The sequence below is a fragment of the Zalophus californianus genome, chromosome 5 (assembly GCF_009762305.2).
Source record: "Zalophus californianus isolate mZalCal1 chromosome 5, mZalCal1.pri.v2, whole genome shotgun sequence".
NCBI lineage: Eukaryota > Metazoa > Chordata > Mammalia > Carnivora > Otariidae > Zalophus > Zalophus californianus.
In genome coordinates this window covers 51,338,937-51,358,843 of record NC_045599.1, presented here as the reverse complement: position 1 = coordinate 51,358,843, position 19,907 = coordinate 51,338,937, and positions in this window count along the sequence as shown.

Here is a 19,907-nt window from a genome sequence, read left to right as displayed (position 1 = left end):
ACTGCTTCATTTCCCCTCCACCGTGCACTTGTTTAATATACCAAGTCACCTCAAAAGCCAATTTCTGACTGACTTGTAGCTTACTAAAAAAAAAAAAAAAAAGTTTTTGATGTTGTTCATAAGATACGTGGACTGAAGAAAGTGATAAATGTCCTAACAAAGTTTACCCCGAGATTCAGAAGAATGAGGAAATATAATTCCCCACTGAAAAGCCAAACTGTTCTTTTGAAATCTAGTTAGGGGCGCAGGAAAACATCGATACTTTGCTTCAGTGCCTTAGTACTTAGAAGAGATATATTGGGCTCTATAATTTAACTGCCAAATCCGACATTCATATCCATCTGGACATTTTTAAAAGGATCCTTGAGCCAGTGAGAATTGGCAGTTGGTTGTGTTATCACACCTGCATATGGCGCAGGAGGTTTTTAATGGGCAACAGTCAGAGCAAGAAAGTGCTGCACGATAAGCACTCACTGAGAACCCACGCTTAAACATGTTTGCACGTGTGAGTAATTATGTTTTAGAGCTCTCCGGTAACAAGACTTTGTTCTTTCTTTCCTACAAATCAAATTAGTTGGGGATGTAGTTCATTTTGAAATTGTTTGGAAAATGTTTTGGTGTTCTAAATTTCCTTTGTACCAAACTTCTGCAAAGTTAAAAGGAAAGCCACAAACCTCCACAACCAGTGAAAGCAAAATGCGTAAAACCAACAACAAATTAAACATGATAAACACACACTAAATAGGAAGGTGAGTGTAAATAAAGCTTGTGTCTCTAAGTATGTCAACCTCCATGTGGGATTTAAGTTCTACTCATTGTAGATGAGGATAATTTTAATGATTACATAGCTGCAAAACCTGGCTTCACAAAGATCGTTATTTGTCTCGGTCCATTTTAGGCTGCCAGGTCTCTCCTCCCATCTCCCTTGTAAATGCGAATCTAACTGCACATATCTCAGCACCATCTGGGAGTGAAGCTGATGTATTCTGGGGGCTACCCTTTGAGATGATTTTCAAAGAAAGATCAAAGATAATGGGGAAGGAAGCCTCCTTATTTGGAGAGCCCAAGGAGGAAACTGTCATGACCCACCTACTCTGGTAAACAGAGTCCAGTTTGGGAAAGGCAATGAGATAATCTACAAAAAAGCACTTGAGATGGTCTTGTTAAGGATGGCCCAGTGACCCTAGCTACTCTGCTTCTTTAGAATAAAAGTCACTATGTGAAAATCCCATAAAGAATGGCCATTCATCCCTAAATAGGAGATTCCATCTAAACAGCTCCTGGGGAATGGTTTAATAACTTCCAACCACCAACCTAGACACTAAGAACACTTGGAAAATTCTAAATTATATTTAAAATACAGGGTGGGGGCCTATAGGCAACTTCTATCTTATATGTGCAGGGAATCTGTGGCCGCTTTGGTCATGCTGGTCATTTCCTCTTCTACACCCACCTCTTTTCCGGCTTCCTATCTTCCCATCTGTCTCCTGGCTGGACCATCAGTTTCTGACACCAAAAGAAATTATAATCCTTTGTGTGTAGAAAATACTCTTGAAAAATCAGAGATGCCTAATATAAAAAAACGTGGTCATCACAAATATCATTTGAAAACAAAACTGTGTTGCTTACTAAATGTGGTTCTCTGTGTTTGGTAGAGATAAAGCGGATCTATGCATTTATAGGATAAGACTCATGTTTGCTTTTGACTCCTGAAATAAGTGGAAAAAATCATTTCTTATTTCTTAGCCAGGCAGTAAAGGACTCACTCTTGCCTTTCCAAATGGGAAGGGCTTTTCAGACTTGGATGGGGCAAGTGTTAGTATACAAGATTTTATATTTATCACAAATACGACTTGAACATTCAAGCTTGGGAGGGATGCATACTGGGGGGAAGGGTGGGGATAACATTTAGAAAGAGAGCTGTTCTTAACGAGGATCATAAGTTTGGATTGCAGAGTAGTTTTCTTATGACTAATTTTTGTTTCTAATGGACAAAAATCCAATTTTTAAATGGAAACAAAACATAGCTCAATTCAAGCACAATCAATGATGAATTCAGACCTTACGCAGATGAATCAGTGAGAATTCACTAGCAGATAATGAAACCACTCAAGCTGTTTTAAGGGGTAACGGATTTAAAAGGAATTAAATGCTTACAAAATGGGTAGAGGGGCTCTAAGTTGACTTTTGCATAGATGATTTGTGGAGTAAAACTGAAAAAGCTGCTCAGCACGACAACCATTCCCCATCTTCACCAGATGCCTAAGGAAATCAGGGAGCTTCTGCTCCCACTGCAGGCTCTAGATCTACTGCACCTCTGCTCAGCTCCACCCCAGTAAAATGAATCCCCTACCTCTTGATGTCTGGGAAACTAGTGATGAACAGTGGGGTCCCTTAACTGCTTCCACAGGAAAACCATAACTGCATAGTAACATAGAGTCAGAATACTTCATGCCCAGATATGGATTACTTGGCAGAAGTTAGGTCATCTGAAAACATGAAATAGTTGAGAAATAGAATATCTAGTTTCTCAGTCTCTAGCACGGCATAATGCCGTGGTGCTCACAACTTTGCTGCAGATGAGAACTATGTGCGGGAGCTTTAAGAATCCAAACACCCAGGCTACGTCTCACATCAAGTCAATTTAAATCTCTGGGGGCTTTATATATATATATATATATATATATATATATATATATATATATATATATATTTTTTTTTTTTTTTTTTTTACAAAAACACCACAGGTGATTCCAATACACAGCCTGTGTTGAACCAGACACAAGGCATGGCTTCTCAAACTTCCCTGTACATATGAATATCCTGGATATTTTGTAAAACTGCAGAACCTGCTTCAGTTGGTCTGAGTTGGGGTCCAAGATTTGGCATTATCACAAGTCGTCTGGTGAGGCTAGTGTTCTGCCAATGGCACGTTGAGAAGCAGAGAGGTACTGCAGTAGCCCTGAAACATTGGTGGCGCATCGAAATTGCCAGAGAGTTTGTTACAACACATATGGCCAGGAGTTTATGGTTCAGCAGGTCTGAAACGGGGCCGGAGATTCTGAATTCCTACCAAGTTCTTGGGTGATGATACCGAAGCTGCTGTTCAGGAGATCACAGTGCCACGGATACCACTGAGGGAGCTGATCATTCTCTCTGTTAACAGATGGCCACCACATGGAGTTTCTAATGAATTCAAAGAGTTTATATTCCATTTGGATCCAACTGATGGAGAGGGACTCAGAGGAGAAAGTGAAATGCAATTACACCAAACCTAGTTACTTTTATCTGCCTTCCTTCCATACATGGAATTAGCAGTGAGTTAGCTGGGGAGACCTCAAAGGAACATGTAGCTGGATAGCAGACGTGAAGATAAGAAAGAGAGAACATTCGTTTTATAGATCTCCGTAAACAGACGTGGCTGTGTATCTCCACATTTTCCTCTTTGGGAAATCAGGGAAAAATATCTAAATGTTAGACGTGGGGCAGAGATAAACAATCGACAGCTCAGGTGGTTCTCATGGAAGAGGTCTCAAGTGACATCCAGCTTACTGCCAGTTCACTCGACACGTATCAAATGGGGGTGGGGGTTGTCTTTACTGCGATGCACTCTGGGGGTTAAATTTTATCTCTGGAGGGACTGCATCATCAGCCAACAGCTTTTAAAAACAGCCTTATCATAAGCTAAAGCAATAATAGTCTTCAAACAATGTGTTTGTAACTTACCAAATCAGATAGAATTTCACTCAAAATCTTGGTTTGGGGTCATTACTTACACTTTACCAGGATATCTCCTATCTCCGCACTTTCATTACTTCTAATCCACATTCACAGGGTACTTGTGAACTTGTAAGATGGAGGTTCAATATTTCACTCATGGCTGCCGCATGAGCCAAATGAACCTGAAAATATCATGACCTCCATTTACTGAGGAATGAAGATGGCTAAGCACCTGGACCTAAATGAAATGCAAGAACCTCCATTAAAAAAGGAGGAAAGAACTCCACATGAGAATTTGACTAGTAGTTTCTGATTTTTTTCTTGAGTTTCAACTCAAAATGAATTATAATATGACCACTTGCCCCCACTGGTTCAAAGCATTTTCTCAGGCACTAGTAGAGACTCTGTCAAAACTATTGAAACACATGGCATACTCCTAAGCCTTGGGAATGCAAAGATATATATGACAGTGAGCTATTTTTACTCATTTTTATACTTCTGACACTGAACAAGAGGGTTTTCTTTTTCCCTCACAGCAACCCGATTCTCTGATTCTCCAGACACCAACTGGCTGTCCTTCAATTCAATTAAATCCTGACACTAGCTACCCAGAGTTAGCACAGACCCCACATGTTAAGGGCTCAGTCCCAGAAGACTGTCCCCCCTACTTTAGATGCCAGCCATACATCCCAGGACTTCCATATTTCAGACCAAATGGCTATAAATTGGGATTTCCCACAACCTCTTCCCTCAGGTTCAGTAATTTGGCTACTGTGGTTTACAGAACTCAGGAACATACTTTGCTCACATTTACCAGTTTTTTATAAAGGGCACAACTCAGGAAGAGCCAAGTGGAAGAGATTTATGGAACAAGGCATGGAGGAGGGTGCGTAGAGTTTCTACGCCCTCTTCAGGTGTGCCATCCTCCAGCACATCAATGTGCTCCCCAACCCTGAAGCTCCCCAAATCTCATCATTTAGGGGTTTTTGGAAAGCTTTCCATACATAGGCATGATTGATTAAATCATTGGCCACTAGTGACCAACTCAGTCTACAGCTCCTCAGAACAAAAGAGGCTCCCATCACTCTTATCACTTAGGAAATTTCAAGGGCTTTAGGAGTTCTGTGCCAGAAACTGGCAACAAAGGTCAAACATCTTACTATGCTATCATAAGGGTGTAGAGACCTTGAAAGTCTTGCAACTAAGCTGTGGAGGTAGGACATGGGGCATAATATAATCAACAATACAACAAAGCATCATCTTTGAGTGTTACCGACTCAGAGTGTTACAGGCATTCAGAAAAGAGAGGGTTCAGTTACCAAGGGCAAGGATAGCCCGGACCAACCCAAACTCCAAGGTGGATGTGCAGGTTTTTATCCCATGTCAGGAAAGGAAACCTGACATGGGGTAAGACACACAAAAAGACACACAAAAAGAAAACCCCTGAAGCTTAGTTTGGTTTGGTTTGTTTTGATCTGAGGAATAGTGGGAAAAAGGAGAGAGTGAACTTAGGAATGGAAGGTAGGGGGAGAAACTTAAGAAATAGTAGATGACTGATATTGGGAGGTACTGGCTTGCCTTCCCAGTCACAGTGAAGACTCACCTATAACCCCCTAGAGGAACGCCAGCCTACAATTTGGCACCAATATAGAGATAACACAGAAGTGATAGTGTTGGGGAAGGCAGCAGGAGGAAAAAGGATGCAAGAGCATTTTAGCACACCACACTCTGTGTAGGATGTGAGGGGGCCCAAGAAATCCTTCATTCTCCATGAGGAGAGGCAGACGTTCTGAGAGAAACCAGAGAAGGGCAAGGATCCAGGGAAGGACGGAAGATGCCTCTGTGGGCAGGAAATCCACGAAGGCTCCAAGACCATGAGTGTTGAAAGAACACTTCAAAAAGCCAAAGGAGCCAGTCATACCTCAGCAGGAACCCATTCAATGGATAGACCAGTCTGGCCACTCCTGCTGCAGAGGCCAGGAAAAATCCAAAGGTCACAGCAAAAGTTTTGTCAGGTCAGATAATTTCAAGAAGGTCAGAGAAAAATCCAGGAGTCTTCTATTATTCTAAGAGAAAATACAGTTGGGTGTTTGGATATGGGATTCATCCAAATAAAAGTAAAAACTGAAGTCATATACTAACGAATGAAATCTCAGAGGGGTAGTATAAGAGGAGCCAATCATATGCGAAGAAGGACCATGGCTGTACAAGAGGGAGAGGTGACCATGGTAAGTTTTCACCTCTCCATTTTGCTCTAGAAAGGGAAGCTCGAAGGCAGGTTTTCACCTCTCCATTTTGCTCTAGAAAGGGCAGCTCGAAGGCAGGGACAGCATTTTGTGATTTACAAAAGATGTTGCTGAAAGGGATTTCTAATGCTACCCAAAACCTGTTGCCAATTCACTATTCACACATCAGATGCTGAGAGTTGTGTTATCGACACCATGTGGCAAGAAAATCCCGTTAAAAAAATTCTGAATTTTGTCAGTGTATCATCCATTAACAGTTATTAAAGAGAGACGGCACAGCGGCTTCAGATGGACATGAATGCACACACTGCAAACAAGGAAGAAGAGAGCTTTATGAAAAAGTGAGTCATCAACAATGCCGAATCCAGTGAAGCCTGAAGTCTAAGCTGAGGCCTGGTAATCGACAGAGGTAAAAGAATCCAGAATAAAAAATGGAGAGTGGGGAAGAACAGAGGGAACGAGATGTTTCTACTCCAAGGAGAAATTTTGCAATAAAAAAGAAAGATGGTATGTTTCAAAGGTTTAGAGAAGAGTTTTTGAATCATCCATCATTTACTATCTTTTTTTGTGGATTCCTACTAAGTTAGGAAAATCTCCCTATTTATAGAGGAAAGGAGGAATTGTAGGAGAAACGATGAAGGGTGCAAGAGAAAGAGGGGTATGCACAGAGCAGCGGAGCCCTGGGAGAGAAGGAAGGGCTCATGGGGTGGGGAGGGATGCAGGAGTCTCCTCCTCTAAAAGAGTAGAAGTGGGGGACAGCACGAGGAAGTCCAGACCACAAACTGTGGACAGGGTAAGGAGGCGGTCATTGCTCACAGCACGGTTTCTCAACCTCAGCACTATGGGCATGCTGGGCGAGATGATTCTTTGTTGTGGGCAGCTGGCTTGTGCAGGGGGTTTAGCAGCATCCCTGACCCCACCTGGTGGATGCCAATAGCAGGTGTGACAATCAAAAGGTCCCCAGACTTTACCAAATGTCTTCTCAGGAAGGTGGACAAAAGCACCCTCAGTGGACAACCACTGGGTTAGAGAGACTGGGTGGTGGCACCAAGGTGAGGAAGGTGCTCGTGTATCCCAGAGGCCTCAAATCTCCAAGAGGTGAGGCCACGCGGGAGAAAGAGGAATGTGTGTGTGCAGGACACTGGCATAAACATGGGGGCCTGGGTTACAGAAATGGAGAAGGGGTTAAGTCCCATGAGAAAACCCTCGCTCCCTCTTGAACTGCCTCAAAGCAGCAAGGTCACATGGCCTGCTTAGAACAATTCACTGCCCTTCTGGAGAGGCGGCCGTGAATCTCGAAAAATCCCCAGCCCTGTTACCTATGCTGTGGGCGGGGCGGGGGGGCGGGAGCTGCTCTTGTAAAATCTCACAGTCTATGTGTTAGGTTCAAAAGCCTTGTGGGAAGTTTGCAGTGAATTCCTGCAGCTGCTGACTTTTAAAACTGCACAAGAAAGGGCTACAGGGGGCACGCCCTGCCACACGGTGGGTCCACACCGCCTCTTTAAAACCTCAGGGCCGCCCTGTCTCATGCCCTGGGATGGGGAGTGTGGTCGCCAGGCCCTGGGGCCAAGTGCGCTTAGTCTCCAAGTTCTCAAGGAGGTTCTGTGGGATAGAGATGGGAAGACTTAAACAAACTACAGATTCTAGAAACTCGGGCTTCTGAATTACACTGGTAGGAAAAATGAGTCTGCCATTTCCAAGTGTAAGCTCAGAGAAGCAGACTGCTTTGTGGCAAGGAGCTGTCTCCCTCAAGTCCCTCCTTATCTCTAGTCCCCGTTGCCACAACATGATTGGTAGCAGTGAGTAATGGGCACAATTTTTCCTCACATAGTAGATGCCTTCAGGAGCAAAGCTACAGATACTTCTCCCTGCCTCAGTGACGCATAGAATAGGATTAGGACTCTTCCCCCTGGCCCCGGACACAGCCATCCATGCTGCTGTCTAGTTAGAAATACGCTTACACATTGCTCATCAAGCCAAGGGCACACGATGCGGAACAGGTCCTGAGAAAGTGGACGACAAGAGCAGAATCACCCCTCTCTTGGTGATTCTGGTCAAGGGAAGTTTGCTGTCTACTTTTATGGAGGAAAATATCTCCAAGAAATGAAACAGAGCTCCGGGGAAAAAACTGCCTCTTCCTTTTACCAAGCTTATCTGAACTGCCGCTCAGAAAGAGAATTTGTATTTCTAGAACCCCCATCTCATTACCCCCCTCACAACATGAAAATAACCTCTTCTGCTGATAGGAGGATGAGTGGTACAGGGGAAGTACCACTGGATGAACTCATTCACTCATTCATTTGACCTATACCTACTGAGCACCTGGCAGTGTGTCCAGCTCTGTGGATAAATAATGAATGTTCCTACCGTCCTGGACGGTGATGGGGAGGTGTGGTGCTGACCATCACTCTACTTTGAAAAAGTGTTAGTCTCTAGGCTTCTCTTATCTATAAAACAAAGGGCAAGGACTTCCCATCTTCAAGCCTATTCTATCTTAAAACCCACAAATGGTGAGTCAGCCTGTAGCAGTGCCAAACATTTGGCCTATGCTATGAGCTGAACTGTATCCCGCCCTCCCACCCCCCCACCCCCCCCACCCCCCCACCCTCCCACCTCCCCCTGCCCCATCCCCATCCCCATCACAGCACCCAAACATTTGTGCTTTAGTCCTAATTTTTAGTACATCAGAATGTGACTGTATTTGGAAATGGTACTTACAGAAGTGATTAAGTTAAAACGAAGTTGTTCGGGTGGACCCTAGTCCAACGTGACTGGTGTCCTTATAAACGCAAGAGTTTGGGACAAAGACAAATACAGAGAGAAGACCATGTGAAGACAGCCATCCGTAAGCCAGGGAGAGGGGCCTCGGAAGGAACCAATCCTGCCTTTACCTTGATCTCGCATACTTCTAGCCTCTACAACTCTGGGAAAATACATTTCTCTTGTTTAAGCCACCAGGTCTGTGGTATTTTGTTATGACAGCCGCAGCAAACTAACACAGTCTATATTAAGATCACTCAGAAACACTTACTTAAAGATACACAGGCCTGGTCCTAAGCCCCCAAACTGAATGAGACTATCCAGGTATTAGGGACCTAGCTAGATAAAAAATTTGAAAGTGGCCTAGCGATACATGTGATGTCACCAAAGTCATAGTTCCACTGGTCTACAGAATTAGTGAAGCATCAGTCTGCTCACCCTATTGATATCCTTCATCTTTTCAGATGCATTATTTACTTTCACGGAGATGTTTACTGAATCATCACCTCCTATCAGATGTGTGTGAAACCCAGAGATGAAGAGGCCAGCCTTCTTGTGATGTCCCCTGTCACAGGTCTTTCTACCTCTTCCTATCTCAGGCTTCCTTCTGAACAAGGCAGAAAAACAGTACACCGCCTGCTTCATCGGGTTATTTTGAAATTTAATTACTAAATGCTTGTTAGAGCTCTCCAGGAAGCCTTTTGATGAAACAAATTCTCTGACTACAAAGTATTGTTTAATATGGAGGTATAGCCCGGAGGCACTGCAGTCTCCAACAAAGCCTAGCTCCTTTTTTAGGCAAATTAAGCACCACTTTAATCCACCTGGCAAATTACTGTGCTATCAGCAAGGTTTAGTCAGGGGCTCTGTGGGTATCCTTGCTACCTCCTCCCAATTCCTCTCTACTTTCCACCTCAGTTGTTACAGGGTGTTCCTGTCAGAAAATCCCACAGGTATAATCTCACGTTAATGACCTCTGATACCTGTGTGTTGCTATTCTGGTGGGGTAAGGTTGTGTCATCTTAAACATTAGTGTGACTGAACTAATTGACTTTATCACTGTTGTACCCACTGTCATCTTCTTGGCATAGAGCCCTGAGGGAATGTACCTGGTGGTTGAGCTGTGTGGAGTTGAAAGGTGTCTAGAAGTTACAATTATCTGAAAGCGCTCAGTCACCTAGAAGCTAAAAGGAGAGGACCAGAGAGAGAGAGGTAGTAGGGAGCTGGAAAGCAACTGGTGGCAATCCAGCCAAAGGACCTCCTTATCCTTGAAGTTATTTGTGTTTCGCATTGATGGTCTTAAAAGAGAGAAGGTAAGCGTCAGAGATAGGATTAAAGCAGAGCTTTCCAACATCTGCACAGACAATGGCTTATAGGTATGCAGAAATGCCTAGATACTGGATTCTCTTCAGCCAGTGGAAGGGTCCCCTGGCCTAGGACCACCTATGCCCAGGCCTGCCCCTTCCAACAGCTGGAAGCCTAATCAGGAGCTACAAATTCCCTCCAGTGTTTTCTACACATTAAACAATGTGTAGAAAAATATCATTTTTTTCATGTGTTCCATGATGAAAACATTTAGGTACAAGTGGACTAATGATCTTCCATAGCTTCCTCTGTTTCCACTGCTTCCTCTCTCACCCTTAAGGTTAATCTCTAGCAGGACCCACCTGGATGTTGTGGAAAATGCCTTGCCTTGATTCAAATCCTTCTGAAATTTCCCATTATTCTCAGTGGGAATTCTCTCTAATACGGCCAAAAAACTTTCATGATCCTCCTCTACGTACATGTTAGCTCACATAGCTCACCATTTCCCACTTCATTCAAGCTGAACTGTTTTCAGTTCTTCCAACAAGTCATGAAGATTCTCAGTTCCGGGTTTTACACATGATGCTCCCTCCCTCTGGAGCACAACTGCCCATGCCCAACACACACACACACACACACATACACACACACACACACACACAGGCAATTCCTACTTGTTACAAGGGAAACAATCCTATCTCTTTTGCTCACCATTAGCATCCAATGCCTACTACACTGTTGCACATCTAACAGTCCTTGTGGGATGAGTAGACAGACAAATGGATGAGTTTCTTTCATAGTGGAGAGTCAATAGTTTTGTTCCTTTTAACTTTTAGTTTCTGTTTGCTTTGTTTTTAATTCTACATCAACACTGAAAATAAAATAACTTTCTCCTCAATGAATCTCCTCAATCATCTCTGGCCAAATTATGGACAATAACTTGAACAAAATGAAGTTTGTGTTAGCAAAGAAGATGGCTGGGAAATGAATGTTGGGTAAGAAACCACTAGGGTATTTTATAGTATTCAAGAGAAGGAATGGAGATAAAGGGAGGAAGTCATGAAGGAAGGACTACAATTCAACAAATCCTGCGTTCCTATTATACAATGGGCACGGCACTAAGTACCAGGGATAAGGTGGTGTACAAGACAAATGGTCTCTCTCTCCAGATACCTTGAACTTGAGGTGGGAATCCATACATTCAGAGAAGTAATTTTATTTTGACAAGGACATTGAGAAGAGAAACAAAGTTGTCATCGACAAGTATAATGAGCCGTTTAACTTAACCCAGTGAATAAACCAACACTTCCTTGAGGAAGGGACCCCTAAGCTGAGATGTGAAGAACAGCTGGGGGTTGTACAAAGTATGAAGAAAAAGAGTGTTCTAGGTTGTGTGCCAAAGGACCAGCTCCCAGAGAAAGAATGACAGGCTCCAAAGGCTGACAGGGTATCAGTGTGACGGGAAGGTAAACAGTGAGGGATGTGCTCTGAATGGAGCGTGGAGGAACAGGCAGTCCATATCACCCAGAGCCTTGTAGACCATGTTATAGACTTGGGGCTTTATCCTAAGGGCAAGTGAAAACAAGTACTTTATATTGAGGAGTAACATGATCAGACTTGTATTTTATTAAAAATCACGCTGTCCACAGTGTGGAGAATGTTGGAGAAGGACATGTCGGAATACAGGACTCTATGCAGAAGGCCTCTATGAACCATCAGATGCTGGTGCCTGAACTAAGATGGCAGCAGTGAGACTAAAGGACAGTATATGGACTGAAGAGACACTGAGTACACAGAAGCGACAGAGCTTCATGATTGGACCAGTTGGTGGATGGGGAGTAAAAGAGAAGAGAAAAAGGAGACTTTGAGGCTTCTTGCCAGAAAAACCAGGTAAATGTGCTGCCAATTACTACAATAGGGAAAAACTGGGGAGTTTGGCAGGTGTAAGGAGTGAATAATGAGCTCAGTAGTCCGTACTTGGATGTGAGGTGACGGAGATACCTCCATATTGAAAGAGTCCTAGGATTTGCCACAGCAGTGGTTCTCAAAGTGTAGTTACAGAGCCAACAGTTTCACCATCACCTGGGAACTTGTTATAAATGCACATTTTCAGGCCCCACCCCAGATGTCCTGAAGCAGAAACTGGGGGTGGGGCCCCTGCTCCAGAGCTCAGTGTTCTTCTACTGAAAACTCACTATCACACACTGCTTTTCATACAGAGTAGGATCAGTGAGATGTCATGGAAATAACACCACCTAGAATTCAGAAGATCAGGGTTCAAGCCTCAAGGCCCCTCCTGTAACAAGGCTTCCAGGTGATTCTGAGGCCATCTATGAAGACTAGGAATAAGAAAGGGTTGGAAGCAAGAAAGAAAGCAGGACAAAGAATATATCAGGCCTACACTACTCTGAGTGGGAAATTATTCTACTTTCTCCTACTTTGCTCACCAAACTGGATTGATTGTTTTATTTTTCTTGAAAGATTTTATTTATTCATTTGACAGAGAGACACAGCAAGAGAGGGAACACAAGCAGGGGGAGTGGGAGAGGGAGAAGCAGGCTTCCCGCCGAGCAGGGAGCCCGATGCGGGGCTCGATCCCAGGACCCTGGGATCACGACCTGAGCCGAAGGCAGACGCTTAATGACTGAGCCACCCAGACGCCCCGAAGAGCATATTTTAAAAGTCTTTTTATTTTTATTTTTTTTAGATTTTTATTTATTTATTTGAGAGAGAGAGAGAGACAGAGATAGTGAGAAGAGAGCATGAGCGGGGAGGAGAGGGAGAGGCAGGCTTCCCGCCTAGCAGGGAGCCTGATGCAGAGCTCGATCCCAGGACTCTGGGATCATAACCTGAGCCGAGGGCAGATGCTTAACCACTGAGCCACCCAGGCGCCCCAGGATTGATTGTTTTAATTTAACACTTCTATATGACCTGTTTTGCATCTTAATGATGGTTCTTTCTTTCAAGAGGCCTCCTTTCCTCCAATTTCTCTTCTGCTAATTTCATATGGCTGCTAGAGACATCTTAATAAAATACAGCTCTGACCATAACTGTCCTCAGGTTAGCAAGGGTCAGAGGCCACAGGGCCCCACTCGACAAATCCCAAGCTCTTTGGTTGGTACTCAAGGCTGTCAGCATTCCACACCTGGTGGGACCACTCATCCACCTGCCTTTACCCATACTCATCCCCTGTGCTCCAGGCAACTGAAATGGCCATCATTCCCAGAACTTGCTTAGCACTTGCCTGCTCTTAAGATATTCCTTTTGTCCCTTCTCCTCCTTCTATACACTAACTTCACCTGTTGATATCCTACCTACAGCCCAGAAGTCTTCAGTGACACTCTCTGGCAGTGATGTGCTGGGACTGGCTTACACCCACCTCTTTCCCAACTCAGCATTCAGTAACTCCATGCTGGTAGCTTGAAATCAGCCTTGACGGGGAATATTTACAACACAGAAACTGGAAAACATTACAAATCAGGTTTTCCTCACCCAGAGGTCCACTTATTAAATATTTACTAGTCCACCACTGCCAAGAAGAGATGAGCCTGTCTTCCTATTACCCTCTATAGCAAAGACAGACAAACTATGGAATAAATTTGAACTGCTGCCTGTTTTTATACATAAGGTATCAATGGCCCACAGCCACACCCATTCATTGATGTGTTGTCTACAGCTTCTTTCACACCAAAATGGGAGTAGTTGCAACTGAGATTCTATGGCTTGCAAAGTCTAAAATACTATCTGGACCTTTACAAAAAGCTTCCCAACCCCACTCTCAAGGACAATATTGTATATTCACTACCTACCACACACTGTTTTTTATGAATACTGGAGAGCAGTGAGATGTCATGGAAATAAAACTTAGAATTCGAAGATGTGGTTCAAGCCTCTCTACTTGCTAGCCATACATCTTCATCAATGTACCTAACCTTGCTGAATTTGAGTTTCCTCATCTAAAAAAGGATGGCCTACTTGAGAGCAATGTTCTAAAATCAAACATACATGAAAACACCTTGTGAATTGTGTGAAGCTTTATGAAAATGAGAGATAACACAATTGTAATTTACGTGTACATCTTCTGCTGCTGCTAGACTCTCTCGGGACAGGTTTCATACCTCCTTCATGTCTGCCTCCCTCACAGCTAGCATCTTCCACGCAGGCGGTATTCACTGTGTTACTGTGGGATGAAGCCTGAATGGCAAGGATTTGCTTTTTCAAGCTCTGACAGCCAACCTGGTTTCTCAGCAATGACCCCAAGGATAGCCTAACAAAAAAACTCTTGTTTCCCTGACTGCCCCATTCCCTAACGTTGTCCCTACTGTGGCTGTTGTTCCTATCTGAACCTCATTTCCTCTGGGATCCACCCTGTGCCCATTAAATGCAGATGTCAACTGTGTGTGCTGATAAAAAGAGGTCAACAGTTTTTTGAAGAGTCTCAACTCCTTGAGATATAAACATGAGATGGCTTTATATTTTTCACACAGCAGCCCATCAAATTTGCTTTGTTGAATCTCTCTGCCCACTAGTTTGTGGTTCCTTTTAGGCTATCATTTCCAGATTTTATCGTTTTCCTATCCTTTCCAGCATTAGCCTGTGTCAGTCTCCTCTGAATCTATTATTTTGTTTCCTAATCATCTTCCACACCCAGAGCAGTATTAGCAGATAGTAAGTGATTAATAAATATTCATGCAATGAAGGAATGGCTCCCAGTATTTAATATTCAGTCCTCTCTTAAAACTTCAGTGTCAAACTCATTGCAGAGCACATTCTTCCTCCTGCTAGCTCTGGCCAGGCCTGTCTGGAGAAAGAGGAACATCCCTCTCCCCGGCTCTTTCCCTTAGGTGTAGGGGCCAGGAGAAGAAAATGGAGAGGCAGTTTTCCTTACTGCTTTGGGAAGGCTGAAGTCTTCTCGAGGTGGGTTGCTGCAGGCTCTCTTGCCAGCACTGACCAACCCCAGCATCTTCTCACAGCCTCCGTCCATGGGCTGCTGCCTGCCTCCTGAGCGAAGCTCATGCATTCCTCAAGGAAACAGCTAGGGTCTCTTCAGTGCATAGTTCCCAGTCAGAAGAGTCAGCTGTGACTTAGCCTTTCTCATCAACCCCTCCTTTAGCTACCTCCTTGGTGGCCCACCAGCCCCTGGTGATCCACTCTTGCCTTTCAGGCTGCTCTCTTGGCCGGGGGGGGGGGGGGGGGGGGGGTGGGGGGGGGGTGGGGTGGGGGACACCAGCACACTGTCTTTTGTTGGTACACTCGGTCTGAAAACAATTCACACCTTCTCACCGCACTGGGTGGCTGGAAGACAGCCTGCTTGGTCTTTTCTTCTTCTCCTGGCCCCACAGTCACTCTCCAGCTGTCGTCACTTCTGTTAGGAAGCTGCCTAACAGGGTAATGAAATGGCAGCAGTGCCGATGGAACTGGTGAGTCTCCGGTGGCCATCCTGCATTGGCTTCAGGGAAGCTGAAGCTCCCACCTGACGGTCACAGTGTGAACAGAAAACAGAGCTTCTCTCCAAGAATACCAGGCTTCCTAAATGGGACCACCCAGGCCTCTTGTCATAATGACCAGGTGGGGGAAAGGAAAAGTGGCTGGATTAATAGAGCTGATTCTGGGGCCCCGTGATAAGCCTTTTAAACTGGGAGGACAGGGGCACCTGGGTGGCTCACTCGGTTAAGCGTCTGCCTTCAGCTGAGGTCATGATCCCAGGGTCCTGGGATCGAGCCCCACATCGGGCTCCCTGCTCAGCGGGAAGCCTGCTTCTCCCTCTCCCTCTGCCCGCCACTTTCCCTGATTGTTCTCTCTCTCTCTCTCTGTGTCAAGTAAACAAATAAAATTAAAAAACTAAAAATAAACTGGGAGGACAGCTGTCAAGCCTGGCAGCCCTCCAGACTTTGGAAATGGCCTTCTTGGTATCTACTTTTGGCCTTAGTCACAATTCAGGGAACATGAGAAAACGCATTCCCACAGCCTGTTACAATTAAACAGTGATACCTTTTAAATTCTTCAAAATGTAAAGGCTAAAGTAGCTACTTGATGGTAGAGGGGAAGCGGTAGGGTCAAGGGCTAGGGAGATGCCATGGGAAGCTGCCAACCCACCTTCCTAAGGGTGCCTTCTGCAAAACCCTGAAATCAGACTCTGTTTCTAATGCCCGAAGGTTCTCTCAGGATTGTGCTTCAAACTTCATTTACTGTTGGACACCAAGGCCTACACTTTTGTAACAGGGAGTCAGAACCCAGGAAGACAGTGGGAAAGGCAATACATGGGCAGCAGGTAAAAATGAGCCAAGGGTAACGGAGATGAGATGAGCGTGGAAGAGCAAAGCACTTGACTTCCTGTGGAGAAAACTGGTGTAGAGTCTGAATCAGGAGTCTGAGTAACCCAGCGTCTCCGTAAACTCAAGTAAAGTGACCATTTAAAACTTACTGCGAACTACTTGAAATTCTTTAAATTTGAGACACTGTCATTTTTTTAATTGTCTTTCTTATCTTCCTTTCAAATACAGACGTCTTGAACAATGTTTAATTGCTGTTTTCTGACAGAATATTTCCTTCTCACAAAAAGCCTCTGCCACAGCAATCAGTGAATAATCTGTAAGTGCTCTCAAATGATAAAGAGGGATGGAAGCGGAAAAGTAATTGCATGTCTTGCACCTGCCTCCTGAAAATCATTAGCAGCTTACAGTGCTCTGAAATCCTCTCTGAAGATGTTAAAACAATCACACAATTGTTCCGTCTCATCCTGTGTCTTACGATTCCAGCACTTAAGTGGCACAGACACAAAGAAAGGTTTTAGATACCCAGCCTGTTTTCAGACACAAACTAGATCTTGGCATGCCATTAATTCTGAATTCTCACCACTGCTCAGAAGCACCCGTTTTTGCTTTAAGGAGCCATACCGACTTGAAACTAGCGAATTAAGGAATGCATGAAGCAAAGAGAAGTCTGAAAACTTACACTTTTAAAGTAATTTCACAAGCAGAAATCTTGAGTCAGTAGTTTCTTCATTGCTATGATTTATTTAGAGGAAGCACTTCATTTCCCTACACAGAAATGCCAAACAAACTGAGAGGTTCCGGTGCACAGACAGGAGAATCTTCCTCCTTTCCATATCCCTCTCTATTCACATTCCTCACACATCCTGTGATGGACACCAGCCCGGACACCATCAGAGGCTCTTCTTTCTTAGCGCTGGGTTCATAGGGCTTCCACAGGGTGCTTCATCCAATTCATTCCCCCACAGTCATCCTGCAGAGTTTTCCTGGCCCAAATTTTCACAGAAGAGGAATCCTACTTTTCCTACGTCCTTTCCTCAAGCGATTTTAGTTAACAGCTATTTGCGAATGACTGTCTCTAAGAGAGGAAATGGCCAAGCCCGGCTATTATGCCTGGAGCCCATACAATGGGGTGCTGCTGTGCTACACTATCAATGCTTTTCTACAACAATCTAGAAAGAAACTTTAGCCCAGTTTTTAGCAGCAACTGAGGCTCAGAAAGATTGTAGCTGGCCAAAGACCCCCCTATCTCTAAGTGGTTCTGTCTCGACAACAATGGTAAAAATAACTTGTGCCCTGCCAATAGTTCTGAGGCCAAATATCTGAGGGGTGAGACTAGATTATTTATGTTAAGAGTTCAAGTAAATCTGGTCAGTTCATCAGGAGTTAGTTTAAACCCCCACATCCCAGGTGCTAGCGGGGATAAAGAGCAGGTCCTCGACAACATCCTCCTGCCCTCAGGAATATACATTTCACCGACCAGACAAAATTACTCTGGGAAAAAGGGAATCGGATACAAAAGGTCCAAGACAGTATATTCACAAAGTGCAAAACTGTGTGGCAGACTAAAGTGTTAGAGAGGGACAGAGCCAGGTCTTGGATTTCAGGAAGCAAGACGGGACAGATAGGCCTGTGAAACCCATTGTGATTTCAACCAAGGGTGTAGAGAGCAAAAGGGTTTTCAGACCAAATCTCAACCAGTTGCTGCTTAAACAGATCCTGGCCTTCCCCCTTTCTGTGCAGAGGAGAAACCTTCCGCTGCTTTCACGTGATGCCTGGGAGCACAGAGCTCCCCCACTGTGAGCCTGAGGAGCTGACCCAGGAGGGTCTAGGCAGGCAGCTCACAAACCCAAAGACTCGGGGGAATTGCAGCCTCCCTCAGGCTGCTGCTAATCGCGCTCAGCTCATGTTAGGTAACTAGATAGTCGATGTAACATTGCTATCACAGCCACTTACATGACTTCTACCTGCCTTTCACGGTCAAAACAGGAAATAGGCGTCTATCGCGCTGCCTGCCTGTGTACGCCCTGTTGTGTCCGCCCCGCACAAACCAGCGCTGGTCATCTTTCCATCATTCAAATGGTTCTTTGGCAACCTCACTCTCGTCACTGTTCTCCACCATCAGGCAGGCTCTGCTGAGTCAGCTATTTTTGTACTATGCTTTCAAATGTTCTGGTAGAGTACATTTATGAACTATTCTAGCATTCTCTAACCTTACACATTTTATGACTGTTTTAGAATTACAATATTATTTTAAAAGGTTCAGCTTAGTCCTGGTATGTCCTAGGTACCCAATCACCACTAATCTCTCTTCTTATCTCTTTCTCTTGCAATTTACAGATAAAGAAACTGCAGCTCATGGAGATTAGGAATCTTGCCAAAATCACAGATAATAAAAGTATCGGTCCTCTGAGTTTAGGACTGAGGGAAGCCTAAGTTCCTGTGGTTTCTACTGGGTAAAACTGCTTCCAAAAATATGACCTGAAGTAAAGTGTATCTGTGATATATGATTCAGGTAGTCTCTCATTCTTGTCCATTCTCTGTTTCTGTTTCTCTCTTTGTTTTGATAAGATTTGTTGAACTGTAAGTTGCATACACTAACTGTGAGTCATATTAAGGATACAGTCTTAATGGGTTTGACAAATCTGTACAGTTGTATAACTTAACACCACAATCAAAATGTAGAATTTGCCATCATTCTAGAGTCTCTCCCTACCCCTTTTTAGTTAATGCCCTCCTCCAACCCGTAGGCCTTGGGACTAGATTTCTAATACTATGGTTTTGTCTGTTCCAGAATGTCAGATAAATGGAATCATATAGTATACAGTCTTTTAAAAATTTGAGATATAATTCATATACCACAAAATTTACTCCCTTTAAGTATACAGTTAAAGGGAGGTGGTTAGCACGTTTGCAAGGTTGTACCACAACTAACTCCAGAACATTTCCGTCAGTCAAAACAAAACAAAAAAACAAACAAAAAACCCTCATGCCCATTAGCATTCACTTCCATTCCTCCCTTCCTCTCAGGCCCCAGAAACCACACACCTACTTCATATCACTATGGATTGAACCATAAAATATGTGGACATCTCTTATAAACTGAACCATAAAATATGTGGCCTTCTGTGTCTTGCTTCTTTCGCTGGGCATGTTTTCATGGATGTAGCATGTTTCAGTACTTTTATTCCTTCAATAACGTTCCTTTGTATGGGTACACCACATTTTGTTTACTCACCCATCAGCTGATGAACTTTTGGACTGTTTCTATTTTTTGCTATTACAAATAATGCTGCTATGAACATTCAGGTAAAATTTTTTGCATAAACATATATTTTAAATCAGTTTGGGTATATACCCACAAGTGGACTTGCTGGCTCATTCAGTTAACTCTATGTTTAGCTTCCTGAGCGACTGCCAAACTATTTGACACAGTGGCCGTATCATTCACTTACAGTTCAATTGGGTTGTCTTCTTTACGGCCTTTTATCTGACTTCTTTCACATTGTGGAACGCTCTGGAAATTCCCTCATGTTGTCGCATCCCTGCTTCCTGTTGCATAGTGTTCCACTGTATGGACATACTGTCATTTGTTTATCAATTC